Source organism: Podarcis melisellensis (assembly GCF_964234715.1).
Source record: "Podarcis melisellensis genome assembly, chromosome: 1".
Taxonomy (NCBI): Eukaryota; Metazoa; Chordata; class Lepidosauria; order Squamata; family Lacertidae; genus Podarcis; species Podarcis melisellensis.
The window spans coordinates 61,694,576-61,708,444 of NC_138528.1; the positions used below are offsets into that span (position 1 = coordinate 61,694,576).

Sequence of the window (13,869 nt, forward strand, 5' to 3'; positions counted from 1 at the left end):
CTTGTGGTTAGAAAAGTGATTGCTCAGTGCATCTTTCATGTTTGAATAAGACAGGAAAATGCTGCACAGAACTTCACACAAGACAAGCAGTCTAGGGACACTGAGATTGATACTCCTGTTAAGCCTTCCAAGTACAACCACATGATAAGGTTAGCATGTGCTCATCCTAAAAGCATTTGTGGTGGGGGAAAGAGGGACTCAAGGAAGATAATAAAACTTAATAAAAGTTAACATTTGGCTGCAGGGCTCCGGGATGGTGTGGTATCTGCACTCTAGTTACTTTAACAAAGGAGGGGGGAAAACTACATATATCTTAAAGCGCCATCTCTAAATGAGGCATGTGTAGTTTCATTGTTACATTCCATGGTAGCTGCGACGTCTGGAACTGATAACGCAAACGAAAAGACAAAGGAATTATAAAATGGGTTGCCGTTTGGGGCAAAAATAATTAGGTGTGATGCATGGGTGAGGTATCCAGAAATAAACCCTGATTCTTTCCTTCTTGTGTGTTGTTGGCTTCTTGCAAATGTGGGCACATGCAAAATGGATCCCTTTTTACTTCATTGGACTTGATCACACTAAACACACTCAAGGATGTATGCATGCAGCAGCTACTTCCATCTGGAAGAATGAGGAAAGTCCACATGCACAAGATTTCTGTGTTCCCTTTGCAGCACCTAGAAAACTCTGAAATTAGCTATAGCTATTAGGCCATTGCTGGCCATGTGACCCGGAGGTGTCTGCGGACAGCGCTGGCTCCCGGCCTCTTAAGTGAGATGAGCACACAACCCTAGAGTCAGACACGACTGGCCCGTACAGGCAGGGGTACCTTTACCTTTACCTTTACCTTTATTAGGCCATTGCATGGGTAAACATGCATATTCAGCTACATATTTTCCATTTATTTCAATAAAACTTTTGCAGGACATGTTTTCAGTGGGCTGCACCCTAGATCTTGTCTCCAAGTGGTGAAAACATCAGGAGGGTCAGTAAATACACATTTGTCAGCTTTAGCATTTTCCTTTTCAAATAATATCTCTGTTCTGTGTTCCCAGTGACTGCTGGGCTTAAAGAATTGCTGTGAGTCTAAAATGGGGAGAGGGAGAGCCATGTATGACACTTTGCGCTCCTTAGAGGAAAGGTGACATATGAATGTAATAAATAAAGGTGCCAAGATGGCCTGACCCAGATAATACTCACCACTGTATGTCACAACTAGGACAAGGATGATTCACCACAGGGAAACCATGTTTAATGGTATCTCCATGACAACTGCAAAGTGTATTCTAGCTTTGAACTACATCTCTGGGGTGTTCCATTGGCATTTGAGCTGGTTTAAAAGCACATACAGTGGCTGAAGTGGTTGTGAACCACACATAAAACTCTTTAAGTACAATTGATCTGAATGGAAGCAAACAAAGGAAACAGAGACCTTGGTGCCAAACATCTCCAGACAAGGCATCTGTGGAAGTTGTCCACACCTTTAAATTCTCCATCGCAATTTGTAACCGTACTTATATAATCCTCCACAAAGGTAAGACATCTCATCTAGCAATGAAAAACACTGAAATGTATCAGCTTGCCAAGAGAACTGATGCCTCCATTTCCAAGGATGTCTCAGCTGTTTACCCGATACTAGAGTCACACATAAACACAGATGAACCAATAGGCAACGTTTAGCACTTGAATTTCACCATCTCCTTTCAACTTTTGTGAACAGATCAAACTTCACCTGAATGCAAGCTCTTATAATTGCTTGTGCTAGAACATGCCTAGATGAAACAAAATTGATGTCTTCTTTGATGATTAAAGTTCCTTTAAGAATGTATCCCCTCCTCCACACATACACCAAATTTGTGCATGGGACTGTATCAAAGGAATGCAACCAAACCAGGTAAATTTCTTCACATGGGAAATGGCTCCTTTTTTTTTAAAGTACATGTGCTAACAAGTGTGGAATACTCAAGATAATGCAAAAATGCAATTTTTCTTCAGGACTAAGAATATTATTGAGCAGTAATGGATGTTCTGATCTGGGGGGGGGGAATTAAATTATTCTCCTGATTAAAATATGCAGGAAAGTTAATTTCAAAACCTTTTATCACAACCAAAACTGAACAGCTGCTTTTTATTTTGACACAAATGCTCCCAGCTATATTCGGAGATGTCATTGCATGGAGATATATCAATGAGAACCGAGACTTACTTCTGAGTAGACTTTAATAAGAGTGCATTGTAAGACACACTTCCTGAGATATTTACTAAGCAGCCTTAAGAAAATGAACCACCTTATCTTTTAAGGTCTGTGAGGCAAAGCAAAGGGAAAACAATGTAATAAATTCCAATAGATTCAGTGAAACGGGGAGATAATGAACTAGTAGTGAATCCTAGATAAAATAGAGAGAGTCTTAAAATTGGGGGTGGAGGAGATGATGCATGCGTTCCTCATGAGATTCCCATAGGCATGTGATTGGCCACTGTGAGAATAGGATGCTGAACAGGCCTTTGATCTAATCCATCAAAGATTATTAAGTCGTTAAAAAAACAAGACAACAGCTCAACTTTGGTGTGTCTGTGTAAGTCACCAGAATTCAGTGGCGGCTCCCAGTTTTTTGAATTCCCTCCCTGGAGAAGTTAGACTGGCTCCCTCCTTGTTGTCTTTCTGGTGCCAGATAAATACTTTCTTATTCCAACTGACTCAGGGAAACTGACTGCTTTTAATGAAAGGGCTATTTTTTTAGCTGCCTTGAGTCCCTATCAAGGAAAAAGGCAAGGTATATATAAATATATAATCTTAATAACAATCGTTGGCTGATTCCCAAAACTCAAAGACACCATGCAAGAAGGCATGAATTTTATGAGGTAATTATGAGGAACTTTAGCTTGACTTCTACCTACTTTAGCTTAGCCAAATTAAGAAACCACGGTAAGTTTTTATATTATTTAACAGTGTGCATCCCTAAGAAACCATTACAGAACAATAGGTTGGCGCTAACCACAGAATGGATGTGACCCGGAAGTGTCTCCGGACAGCGCTGGCCCCTGGCCTCTTAAGTGAGATGGGCGCACAACCCCAGAGTCTGTCAAGACTGGCCCGTACGGGCAGGGGTACCTTTACCTTTACCTAACCACAGAATGGGCACAAGAGTAGTATTGCTCCCCAAGGTCTTCTTGCACAGCACTGGGCAATTAACAGCCTTTGTACTATTTCCACAAAAAACAAGAAATCTTACCTCAGGTCAGTTCTGATTCTCCATTTTCCAGTATGAGTGCTATGTTGGGGCCTTCTTCAGTACTGCAAGTATAAGCAGGATAAATACAGTAATTAACAAACAGGCTCACCTCACAAACTGAGCAGTGAAATCCAGAGGCCATTTTTGGTGAAGAGATGCTCAGATTTCAGGTATTACAGGTGTTCCAGAGCAAATTAAATCAGCACTGAGGAGCTGTTGTTAACAATTCACTATTAACCTGATTACCAACCTCTAGTATTCATTTCTCAGTGGGTAAACAGAGAATCAGTGAGAAGTTACATGCAGCTGATATTGCTTAGCATTCAGAAACATCCATGTACCTTGCCAATGACTTCCCTTGTGTTCCTCATGCCAAATGTGGTAGCAGAAACATGCATATAACAAATCATTCCTTGATTCTCTCTCATAATCAGTAAGAAGGAAGCTATGGAATTTATACATGCAGAGAATTTCATAATACGTACACCACAGCATTTCATACCAGCAATTCTCTGGATGATTTATGTCCTTTGCATATAATTGGAGGAGGGTATATAGCTTTGCCACTTTTGTGCAAGATTTGTATGAAGTGGGATTACTCTGATGTTTCATAAAATACATATTTATGTATTTCTCTCTGGTCTTAAAAAAAAAAAAGAATACTCCTTTAAGTTTGATGAGTTACCAGTATCTATAGCAGAGATCTTTTGAAAAGATGACACTCCTTTATTACCTGTGTTACCAAGAAGGTAAAGTTTAATTGCAAATGATAATTGCTCCTCATTTCCACATCACGTTTTATGTGCAAGGTGTGCTACAATCTTTTGTTCAAAAAAATAAAATAAAATCCACTTATCTGCATTACACTGCCATAATGTTCCTGGTTGACAGACTGAGCTAGGAGTTGAACCCTGTTCTCTCATGCCCAAATGGATTTACTACTCAAGCCTGAGGTGCATTTTATAATTGAAGAGAAGTAGGCACTATTCAGAAAGTTCCCCTGGGTGTCAAGAGTTTAGACACACCAGGCCCATCTTTAGAGCAGCTATCAGCATCATCATTAAATTATGGCATTTGCTCCCATGAGAGGTAGAAATGGCCACCCACTTGGAGGGCTTAAAAATAATATTAGAGTAATTAATGGAATATAAGGCTATGTTCTGCTGGAGGTGGAATGCCTTTGAATCATAAGTGGAAAGAGGACTTTTGCACTCAAGTTCTGCTTCCTAAGGCATCAGATTGGCTGCTATGAGAATAGAATGCTGGACTATTATTATTTCAATTTATTACTTGCCTTTCACCATAAGGTCCCAGGGTAGATTACAACAACATTAGATACAATGTTTAAAACCGTTTAAAACAAATTACAGTCACAAAAATAGGGTGGGTTCTAAAAATACCATTATAAGTTCCTGGGGTACCTGGACTTCCTCTTCTAATTCCTTGGGGCCAGATGCTGAAGTTAGCATGTTAAAAATACAAGCCAGGAGCCAGCCCAGCGATGGCCTGCTAAAGATGGGTCATTAGCTGGGACAAAGGGAGTGGCACTGTGCCAGAGGGCAAATGGGAGGGGCCCCTCTCCCAACTCAGAAGTAGAGCTGGAGGCAGAGTTGGAAGGAGGGCAGTTGTTTTCAGGATTGCAGTTGGGATAGTGTAAGCTGCAGGAAAAGTTAGTTGCAGTTTGCAAGCGGCGGAAAACTGGAGAAAGCAGGGTTAGAGCAAATCACAGGCAGCAGCCATGGAAGAATCATGATCTTCTGGAATGCTGGAAGCCCCTCTATCATAGGCTCAGGTTGTATGTATGTGTAAATAAGCCATATATCATAAAGACACCACAGTCTCCTCTGTGCCTCATTTCCAAAGGAAACACGAATCCTGGGTACTGTATATACTCGAGTATAAGCTGACCCGAATATAAGCCGAGGCACCTAATTTTAGCACAAAAAACTGGGAAAACTTATTGACTCGAGTATAAGCCGGTTCACCACACCACAAACCTGGTGGTGGCAGCAGCGGTGGAGGAAGAACAAGCAGCCCATTCCTCCTCCTCCACCGCCAACAGCGGCAAAAGCGGAGGAAGGAGCAGCCTGAAAGGGCTCCTTTCGGGCTGCTCTTCCCTCCGTCGCCACCTCTGCTGCTCGCAGCGCAGTGCCTCTCCCAACCGCGGCTCCTGTGCCTGCCCTTGCAAGAGGCAGGCGGCGGCAGGACCAGTGACAAGAAAGGGCTCCTTTCGGGCCGCTCGTCCCTCCGTCGCTGCCACCCGCCTCACAAGTATAAGCCGAGGGGGGCATTTTCAGCATTAGAAATGTGCTGAAAAAGTCAGCTTATACTCGAGTATATACGGTAAGTGCCTGGAACCTCTGGAATCTCACACTGCTTGGAGATTGGAGTGGCGAGCCACAATACATATCTCAAAGACATGTCTCAAAGTAAAGAGATATGTCTTCAGAATGCAATAGAAACTGTGTAATCAAGATGTCAGATACACCTCTGTGGGGATGGAATTCCACAGTTGAGGAATTCCACAACGAGCTGAGTAGGGATCTTCCTATGTTCTGATTACCTGAACTGAATACTGACTACATGGTATCATAATGGAATTGGGCAGGGTTCAAAAAACAGTTCTAGTCTCCATTAAAAGCCACATTAGGGGGTTAAAAGAAACAAAAAACCCCATCTGGCTCCAAATGTAGAACCATGATACTGATGGAACAGCTTTAAACAATGATACAGTTTTAGCCTGATGAATTCTGAAGTGCTCAATTATTTGTCAGTGCGTGAGGAGGAGGGTGGGGTGGAAATGTGTCACCACAGTTCTCTGATTTCATGAAGCAACACCTGAAGAGCACAATGTTAAGCTGCCTTAAAAGTGCTTTTTCATTATTCAGAAAATGTGATGCACATGTTCGTTGCAGGATGTTGCTATTCCCCAGCATGTAAACTGGGAAAGCACAAAGCAAGCAGGCAGGAAGATCAACTCCAGCCTCCTCAGGAGGCAACAGGGCTGGTAATATCAAGCCAACATTTAGTCCACTTTATATATTAGGAATTGGAGGATATCTGTTTTCTTAAAAAATAATAACACCACAAAATACAACCAGACCCAGTGATTCCTTGCAGGTGAGAAAAAATAGGCCCACAAAACTCCTCTCCTCACATGAGTTAACAAATCAATGTTTTTATTAGATTTCTTGCCCACTCTCTACTATGAGGTCCCAGGGACAATATCAAAAACACTTAAAACAAATTACAGTCAGAAGAATAGGGTAGGTCCTTAAAAATACATCTCATGTGTCAAAAACCAGGGCAAAGAGGTGCATATGACAGGTGAATGTGCCAAATTCACCTCTGAGGGGCAGAAATTCCATAGCTTAGGAGCGGCCACACTGAATGCCCTCTCCTGGACTGCTACCCCCAACACTTCTGAGGGCAGTAGAACTACCAAGAGGGCCCTCTCTGTTGATCTTAATGCTAGAAAAGGTCTGTAGGGAGGCATATTTGGGGCCTAAGTCAATTAGGGCTGTGGCATAGATAGGTCCTCAGTATCCTCAGATGGTGGAAACTGGAAAGAGGGGTGACAGTGGCAAGTCCCTACTTTTCGCACCTAGCCCCCTAAGCTACTCTGCTACCCTCAGGCATGGTGGAGGTCACCATCCTGTTGCCAGCACTGTAGAAAGATTCATTGGCTGGGTTGTAGAATGGAGATGCCATCTCATTCTTACCTCAGGCAGGAAAATATATTGGGTTGGCCCTGGCTGCATGTGAAGAGCTACTTCCACTAGTGAAGAGAATGGAGTAGCTCCTTTCACAAAAGAGTATGTGTGAAGCTCAGGACTGATGGCTGCTTTGAACCCTTGCATACACAATAGGAACATGGCTGAGTTTGCAATCAGACTCACGTCACATAAAAACACTGTGTGAACTTATTGTGGGTGGTTCATATACGGCTGCCCCAATTCCTACAACAGCAGTTTGGCTCAGGACTCTGCCCCAACTGTGTCCCTAGTGACTGCAAGCACTAGTCTACAGGAGAATATGAGTGGAATCCAGTGGATCCCCTCCTTTTGTAGGTGAGCCTCTCCAATGGGTTGCAGCAGTTGTCCTCTTTTTTGGTCAAGCAAATCATCTCTCCCCTCCCCCTCCTCACCCTTCACCCAGTGGAAAGGGGAAGCAGTGGAAAAATACATCTGAGCCTCTAAATCGGGGATGGGAAATGTGTAGCCCTCCGTGCTAATATGCAGTTATTATAAACAGTACCATATGCAGTACTGAATAAGAGTGCAATAAATTCAGATGCCTGGATGATGAAGACGTGTCTTGTTGAATCATGGTGAGAAGATCTTTCGGATGAAAACTGAACAATGCAAAGATGGAACAATACTAAGGGGAGGGGAGCCAATTTTATCATTCCAGTGTTTACTTTAAAATTGAAGGATGTAAATTAGCTAAACTAATTTAAAAATGAGTACAGTATTTTGTTAAGAGGAGGGTCTGGGCTAAATGTTAGGAGCCCGGGATCACTCCAAAGTAAATCTATGTCATTGACTTTTTTAATGATTGCTGTTTATTTTCAGAAACAGACAGCACAACATTGTGGTGTACTTTCCATTGATTGCATAAACAAAACAAATAAACAAAGCCCAAATGTATAACTAGAACAATACAATGCACAGCTATCACCAATGTGAAACAGGATTGTACCACAGTGGTGGGGAGAGGCTTGAGCCCTTTGCTATTCCTATAGTCTGGATCTAGAATGGGGCTCCCCTTATCAGAGCTTGCAGGGCAGCAGCTGAAGAAGGAGCAAAAAGTGTGTGTTTCTTTGTGGCTGATTAGCTGCTCTCCCTGTGCAAGGGTCAGAGGGGGCAGGGTTTCTGTTGAGGCAGGTGATTAGCTGTGGGAGGAGCTTATCAGAGCTTGCAGGGCAGCAGCTGAAGAAGGAGCAAAACGGGTTTTCTTGTGTGTGTGTTTCTTTGTGGCTGATTAGCTGCTCTCCCTGTGCAAAGATCAGAGGGGGCAGGGTTTCTGTTGAGGCAGGTGATTAGCTGTGGGAGGAGCTTATCAGAGCTTGCAGGGCAGTGGCGCACGCCTAGCGGCGCGCGCAGTTTGATCCATCTTTTAGATTTAGGGGAGCTAGTCTCAAATGTTTGTTGGGGGAGACCTAGGTTTTTTGGGGGGAGTTATTTCTCCTGCCTTCACGCTTTTTATGATGGAGGACCACTGTAGCCACCCCCAACAACACGTTCTCAAGATGGAGGGTGAGGGAACAGCTGCAGTCGCCTGTGGTTCCTGCGCAATGTTTGCCATCTTGCCAAAGGTTGCAGGCAGCTTTACTTGCAGCAATTGCATGTTGATTGCCCTCTTAGAAGACAAAGTCCAGCAACTGGAGGAACGTGTAGCCACGCTCCAAAGAATTAGAGAGCTGGAGCTCTTCTTGGAAGCAACAGAGCACACCGTCTCCACCAAGGAGGAGACAGGGGACTCCCCTGAGAAGGAGGCTAGTTCACCAACACAGGAGCCAGATATATGAAGAAACGTGACTCAAAGAAGTAGGAGGCCCAGGGTTTGCTCTGATTGTTTAGAAATACACAATCGCTTTGAGGTCCTCTCCCCTAGCATAGAAGACGAAGAGCAGACTCCATTTGAGGATCTCTCCCTCATTACAGTCAATCAGGTATATGAAGACGAGCAGCAAAGTCAGTCCTCAGGGAATGTGCAGGCGACCTTGGAACGGACAGCTCACGGAAGAACCCTGACCAGACCTAAGAGGAGGCGTGTAGTGGTGATAGGGGATTCCCTACTGAGGGGAACAGAAGCAGTGATCTGTGGGCCTGACAAGATGTCTCGGGAAGTGTGCTGTCTCCCCGGGGCTAAGATCCAAGATGTAACTGAACGACTGCAAGGAATCATAAAACCCACTGACAAATACCCCTTCCTCTTGGTTCATGTGGGAACCAATGACACTGCAAGCAATAGCCTCCAGAAGATCAAAAGAGACCACGAGGCTCTGGGCAGGAAATTGAAGCAATTAAATGCACAAATTGTCATCTCATCTGTCCTCCCAGTTGAACGACGTGGCCCAGGGAGAGAGGGGGAAATAGTGGAAGTGAACAGCTGGCTTCGCAAATGGTCTAAACAGGAACGGTTTGGATTCTTAGATCACGGACTGCAGTTTCTTGAAGATGGACTTCTGGCAAGCGATGGGCTGCACCTCACAACGGTTGGGAGGAATGTTTTTGCCAAAAATCTCAGAAACCTCATCAGGAGGGCTTTAAACTGACTAATGTGGGGGAGGGAGACAGTGCTCCTGAAGGTAGGAGTCTGTGCTGGTCCCGGGGGTAGGTACCGTGGGTGTAAGCAGAGTCCACACGAAGAGGGGCGAGGTCCAAGGCGGAGAGCCGGGCGGGGAACAGGAACGCTGGAACAGGAGGCTGATCAGGGAACAGGAGCACCGGATAGTCAGGAACAGGAGGCCGAGCAGGGATCAGGAACACCGTATAGTCAGGAACAGGAGGCCGAGCAGGGATCAGGAACACAGGAAGGTCCGAAGCCAACAACGACGTTGCTCCCGCAACCTGGGGCCATGCTGACTGGGCTTTTATCCTCTTCTAAGGCCGGGGGCGGTCCCGGCCCCCAGGAGCCCCGCCTCCTCTGGCCTTAAGGCGAGCACTCCTCCTGGGGGCAACCAGTTCCCTTCGCCTCTCTGCCCTAAGCCTCTGCAGATCAGGAGAGGCCGAAGGATTACTGGGCCCTGGAGGAGGCTCACCTGTGGCCACTGAGTCGTCAAGCCCCTCTGGGGCCAGAAGGGCTACACCTGGGGCCAGCTCCTGAAGCTCTGACACAGGTGCAGGCTCTTCAGCATCTAGGCCTTGCCCCAGTTCAGCCGGCCCTGGAGGCGGGGACTCCAGTGCAGGCTGGGATTCCTCTGGTTCATCCTCTGAATCGGAATCCCAGGCCATCACAGAGTCTATCAATTGATGAAGATGATCATCCAAATGTCATAGACCAAATGGAGCAAACAGTACGCAGACCTAGTGGTGGGAGGAAAAAAATCCTTAAATAAGAGACACGGGGGAATGATTAATGGACTTCAATGTCTGTAACTAATGCGCAAAGCCTGGGAAATAAACAAGATGAGCTTGAGCTCTTTGTACAGCAAACTAAATATGACATAATAGGCATCACTGAAACCTGGTGGGATAAGTCCCACGATTGGAATGTAATAATGGAGGGATACAATCTATTTCAGAGAAACAGACCAGACAAGAAAGGAGGAGGAGTGACGTTATATGTCAGGGATGTGTATACCTGTGAAGAGATCCAAGATTTAGAACCTCAAAGCCAAAGTGAGAGCATTTGGGTCAAAATTAAGGGAGAGAAGAATAACAGGGACCTCATTGTGGGAGTTTACTATAGATCCCCAAGCCAAACGGAGGACATAGATGATGCCTTCCTGGAACAGATGGCCAAGCAAGCAAAAGGAAGGGAGATAGTAGTAATGGGGGACTTCAATTACCCGGATATTTGTTGGATGTCAAACTCAGCCAAGAGCATAAGGTCAAACAGATTCCTCACTGGCCTTGCAGACAACTTCATTGTCCAGAAAGTGGGAGAAGCAACAAGAGGAACAGCCATTTTAGATCTGGTCCTAACCAATGTTGGTGACCTGGTTAGTGGTCAGAACCACTGGCAGTCATCTTTGAGAATTCCTGGAGAACAGGCAAAGTCCCGGCAGACTTGATGAGGGCAAATGTTGTCCCTATTCTCAAAAAGGGGGAAAGAGAGGACCCAAATAATTACCGCCCAGTCAGTCTGACATCAATACCAGGGAAGATTCTGGAGCAGATCATTAAGCAAACAGTCTGTGATCACCTAGAAAGGAATGCTGTGATCACCAATAGTCAGCATGGATTTCTGAAAAATAAGTCGTGTCAGACTAACCTGATCTTGTTTTTTGACAGAATTACAACCCTGGTAGATGAAGGGAACGCAGTGGATGTAGCCTACCTTGATTTCAGCAAGGCATTTGACAAGGTGCCCCATGATATTCTTGTAAAGAAGCTAGTAAAATGCGGTCTTGACTATGCTACCACTCAGTGGATTTGTAACTGGCTGACTGACTGAACCCAAAGGGTGCTCATCAATGGTTCCTCTTCATCCTGGAGAAGAGTGACTAGTGGGGTGCCACAGGGCCCGGTCTTATTCAACATCTTTATCAACGACTTGGATGATGGACTCAAGGGCATCCTGATCAAATTTGCAGATGACACCAAACTTGGAGGGGTGGCTAACACCCCAGATGACAGGATCACACTTCAAAACGACCTTGACAGATTAGAGAACTGGGCCAAAACAAACAAGATGAATTTTAACAGGGAGAAATGTAAAGTATTGCACTTGGGCAAAAAAAATGAGAGGCACAAATACAAGATGGGTGACACCTGGCTTGAGAGCAGTTCATGTGAAAAGGATCTAGGAGTCTTGGCATGGCACAAACTTGACATGAGCCAACAGTGTGACGCGGCAGCTAAAAAAGCCAATGCAATTCTGGGCTGCATCAATAGGAGTATAGCATCTAGATCAAGGGAAGTAATAGTGCCACTGTATTCTGCACTGGTCAGACCTCACCTGCAGTACTGTGTCCAGTTCTGGGCACCACAGTTCAAGAAGGACACTGACAAACTGGAACGTGTCCAGAGGAGGGCAACCAAAATGGTCAAAGGCCTGGAAACGATGCCTTATGAGGAACGGCTAAGGGAGCTGGGCATGTTTAGCCTGGAGAAGAGGAGGTTAAGGGGTGATGTGATAGCCATATATCAAATATATAAAAGGATGTCACATAGAGGAGGGAGAAAGGTTGTTTTCTGCTGCTCCAGAGAAGCGGACACGGAGCAATGGATCCAAACTACAAGAAAGAAGATTCCACCTAAACATTAGGAAGAACTTCCTGACAGTAAGAGCTGTTCGACAGTGGAATTTGCTGCCAAGGAGTGTGGTGGAGGTCTTTAAGCAGAGGCTTGACAACCATATGTCAGGAGTGCTCTGATGGTGTTTCCTGCTTGGCAGGGGGTTGGACTCGATGGCCCTTGTGGTCTCTTCCAACTCTATGATTCTATGATTCTAAACATCCAACTGCTATTTGCATAATTCTCATTATTTTTACTATGGATCACCATAGCTGCTACTACAGGAGTAGGGAGCCTCAGGTGCAGGGCTGAATGTGCCCCTGCAGGTTTCTCTATCCAGCCCTAAAGACTCTACCCAGGCCGCACACCCCAGGCCTGCACCCTCCATTAGCCATTTTACCTGTTCTAATATCTGTAGCTTGCCTGGACACACCCACTACTGCTATGCAGCCCCTGGAAGGTTTCCCATGAGGAAATGTGGTGCTTGGCATGAAACAGGGTCCCCAGTCCCTATGCTAAGGTCTCTTCCCCAATTGTCATTACTACTACTTCTACTTTTATGAAGGTATATGCTGCTACTGAAAGGATAAAGGACCCTGTGTGAGAGGCAAGGAAGTTAAGATCTCCCAGGTTAAGAGGCTGGAAGAAGAAAGGGAAGCTCCCAAGTGAGAGTTGGGTATGTTCATCACTCTCTGTGTGGGATAAGAGTTAAGATTTACTTGGGGAGAAAGGACTTTACATTTTTTCTTTCTCCTTTTTATGTTGGGGGGGGGGGTTGTAATGTTTAAGGAAAGTCTCAATAGCCCTCTTTCCAAACAAAGAAAACATACTATTTTTCCATAGTGCCTTACAACATGTAAAAATAATTAAAAACCATATAAAAGGTGAAACAACATATCCATTAATTAGAATAAGCACTTCAATTTGGTTGACCCCTTTTGGTAAAACCCCAATTTATTTATCTTCATTTTAAAAAAATCAGACGCATCCTGCTTTAAATGCAGAGTAAAGATGGCACTCCAGCCCCTTGCCCCACAGTCTGAAGGAAGGATGGACAAGTCTGTCAGTTTTGGCTTCTCTTACTTTCTCATTTTTCCAGTCTCAACTTCATTCTTCTCCATATCTGCCACACCGGTTTGCAAATATATCTATTTTTAAGTCTTTGCAAAAATTCAACAATTTCAATGCAAATTTATTAAACGATATACATTTTTGTACATAGGTTTGCCTCATATTAGCAATTTCCCCTATAATCACTGGGTCATGTAGGTTAGCCTCATCCCCTGCCACCATACCCCTTGGCCACAGCCCTCTGCCTTCATATTCAAAGGGATGCCGCAGGCATACTGACATATGTGCGTAGAGCTTGTTCGTGCAAGGGGGGGATTCTGGGACAATCTGTATCTGTACCATGAAAGAGCTTCATGGTCATATCATATGTTGTCATGCATGTTAGGGCCCCTTCTCATGTCATGTGTAGTGGCATAGCTAGAGGGCATTTCAGCAGTGAGGGTCCAAACAGTGCATGTTTTGGGCACATAAAGTCTCTCCCCCACCTCAGTCACCCTAATCTCTCCAGCATCCTTATTGCTCAGTCTTCACAGGTGATTTAATGTTGCGTACAACTCGAGAAAGGAGGCATCATTTGATTTGAAAGGTTAAGGAGAAATTTCTTGGAAGAGAGTATTTCAGACCTTGAATTGGTAGGAGGATGCACTGTGCACTAAGCC

At 44.7% G+C, this 13,869-nt stretch overlaps 2 long non-coding RNA genes across 2 annotated transcripts in view; both read right to left on the reverse strand.

Moving 5' to 3' along the window:
• LOC309353836 overlaps positions 1–13,869 on the reverse strand; it is a 240,283-nt gene that overhangs the window by 202,161 nt on the left and 24,253 nt on the right. The window lies entirely within an intron of this gene.
• On the reverse strand, positions 1,281–3,297 carry LOC309353814. The gene is made up of 3 exons (XR_014162019.1): positions 3,234–3,297; positions 2,207–2,303; positions 1,281–1,548 (listed from the first exon to the last, which is right to left on the reverse strand). It is a non-coding gene; the product is annotated as an uncharacterized lncRNA (long non-coding RNA).